The following is a 2,747-nucleotide window of genomic DNA, read 5'->3' on the forward strand; positions in this document are numbered from 1 at the left end:
TTTTTGTTTTTTGTTTTTTTTTTTGTATTTTTTAGTAGAGACGGGGTTTCACTGGGTTAGCCAGGGTGGTCTCGATCTCCTGACCTCGTGATCCACCCATCTCGGTCTCCCTCCTACCTTTCAAAGCTAACTCCAACATCCTCTCTTCATTGTCTACCAAAGGTAGAAATGTTCTCTTTGGCCTCTATATAACTAGTGCTTTACATATAAATTGCTAGGTATTTCTTTGACACATCATTATTGTTAGCTAGTTCTGTCTGTGTTTGCTTCACTAGATTGCCAGGGTACAAATGGGACTATCTGCTGACCTGCTGCTATGTCTTCATTCTTTGGCTCAGTGCTATGTGCAGGGCAGACAATTAGTATATATTTGACTGAAAAAAAGTAGTTGAAGATACTATTTATTCACCCATTTAACAAATATTTATTGAATATTTAATATGTACAAGGCACTTTTACAGGTACTAGGAAAATGTAAACGAACCATACAGATGAAAATTACCATCTTCATGGGACTTGCATTCTAGTGAAGACAAAACAGAACTTTTTTAAACAAGTAAGCTATACATAAGTGCTATGGAAAAAAATAAACCGGGGAAGGAAAATTAGGAATACAAGGTGGGAGTATGATTTTAAATAGAATGATCATGGAAGGCCCCTCCTAGAAAGTGACCTTCTAGCAGACTTGAATGAGATATCTGGAAGAAGGACATTCCAGGCAGAGGAAGAGCAAGAGGAAGACCCTGAGGCAGGAATGTGCCTGGCATATTCAGAGAATAAAGAGGGCAATGTGGGGTGAGAAAAGGGGAGAATTGGAGGAACGAGGGAGAAGAAGTGCCGGGAGCTAGATACTGGGGAAAGTCTTGAGAACCATTAAGAGACTGGGTATTACCATATCTGACCTGAGTTTGAAAGATAAATGTGGATGCCCTTTGAGAATAGGCAGATGGGCAAGAAGAAAGGCAGGAGGTAACACAATTAATCAGGTGCAAGACAATGGGGATTTGGACCAGGATGACAGGAGGTGGTAAGAAGCAGTCTGATTCTGGACATATTTTGAAGGCAGATCTGCTAGGACTTGCTGATTGATTAGATGTGGGGTATAAGGGAAAGAGGAATTAAGCATGACTCCAAGGTTGGATGGGGTTGCTATTTATAGGGATGAGGATAAGCTTGGGAGGAAGAGGGATTATGGAATGGGGAGAACACTTCAGATACTGGAAATGCTAGGTTGGAGTGAGGAATGGGGAGATTGGGTAAGCAGTTAAGTACTGGCGTCGAGTTCAGCGGAGAAGACAGGAGTGGAAATAAAATCTGGGAGGTTGTCAGCGTACAGTTGGAATTTAAAGCTCCAGCACTAGATGAAATCAAAGATCGGGTAAGCAGTTAAGCACTGGCATCGAGTTCAGGGGAGAAGACAGGAGTGGAGATAAAATCTGGGAAGCTGTCAGTGTATAGTTGGAACTTAAAGCTCCAGCACTAGATGAAATCAAGGAAGTAAGTGCAGACAGAGACAAGGTCCAAGGACTAAGCCTTTAGGAACCAGCAAGGGAGCCTGAGAAGGAGCTGCCAGTGAGGCAGAAGGAAAAGGATAATGCTAACATGTTGACAACAGACTGTGGGCTGCAGAGAACAATTCATGTCTGTGAGGTGCCTGGCACTGATTTAACTGAGATTGTGGCAGGCTAAGGGAGGGAACTCACTTAATCCAGTCATAAGGCAATCGCAGTTAGGGTAAACTTTAGGCAGACGCTTCCAAGATATGCAAGGATATGATACAGTTTTTCAGAAAAGTAAAATTTTAAAAACAATATTGAGTGAGTTCTCCCTTCTACCAAAAACCAAAAACCAACCCCTCACTCCCCACCAAAAAAAATAGAGTGATAATCAAGTTAGAGGAGGGTTTCTCAACCATGGCACCACTGACATGATAGGCCAGATAATTTTTATTGTAGGGGGCTGTGCTGTGTATTATGGGATGTTTAGCAGCATCCCTGGTCTCTACCCACTAGATGTCAGTAGCATATCCCCACACTTCCCCATTGCCAAAACCAAAAATGACTACATAAGTTGCCAGATGTCCTCTGGGGGACAAAATCATCCCCAGTTGACAACCACTGAGTTAGAGCCAACTGTCAACAAAAAACAATTCCTTAGTACACTCTAAGCATCCTTGCTGTCAAATACACCCATTAGTTTCTGCTGATATTCTGTACTTACAGCTGTCCTACTCTCTTCTCTAGGCTTTTTACCTGATTTGGAAAGTTCTAATTATATTTACCATCCAGAGTACGGAAAGTAAGCAATTAGCTCAATCTGTCATTTTAAAAAACGCACTTCTGATTTTCTTCAATGTAAAAGGCATTCCCTCAGTTATCCAGTTCAAAAAGGACAATTTCTGCACACCCATGTTCACAGCAGCACTACTCACAATAGTCAAGAGGTGGAAGCAAGCCGAGTATCCATCAACAGATGAATGGGTAAACAAAAAGAAGTATGTACACAGAATGGAATATTATTCAGCCTTAAAAAGGCAGGACGTTCTGACACATGCTACAACATGAAGGAACCTTCAGGACATCATGCTAAGTGAAATAAGTCGGTCTCAAAAGGACAAATATTGTATGATTCCACTTTTACGAGTTACCTAGTAAAAATCTTAAGATAGTTACCCAGCTAAAATCATGACAGAAAGCAAATGGTGGTTGCAGGTGCCAGGATGGGGACCGAAGGGGAAACAGGGAGTT

General features: G+C 41.7%; 1 protein-coding gene and 1 long non-coding RNA gene across 3 annotated transcripts in view; both read right to left on the minus strand.

Moving 5' to 3' along the window:
• Positions 1-1,032, minus strand: part of LOC105542617 — an 11,075-nt gene extending 10,043 nt beyond the window's left edge. The window contains exons 1-2 of the long non-coding RNA XR_001006504.1: positions 517-1,032; positions 118-464 (exon numbers count right to left, since the gene is read on the minus strand). This is a non-coding gene — a long non-coding RNA (uncharacterized LOC105542617). The remainder of the gene's footprint in view (positions 1-117; positions 465-516) is intronic.
• Positions 1-2,747, minus strand: part of TTC27 (tetratricopeptide repeat domain 27) — a 230,546-nt gene that overhangs the window by 63,583 nt on the left and 164,216 nt on the right. The gene's annotated exons all lie outside the window — the stretch shown is intronic.

The sequence above is a fragment of the Mandrillus leucophaeus genome, unplaced genomic scaffold, assembly GCF_000951045.1.
Source record: "Mandrillus leucophaeus isolate KB7577 unplaced genomic scaffold, Mleu.le_1.0 Scaffold264, whole genome shotgun sequence".
NCBI classification, from domain to species: domain Eukaryota; kingdom Metazoa; phylum Chordata; class Mammalia; order Primates; family Cercopithecidae; genus Mandrillus; species Mandrillus leucophaeus.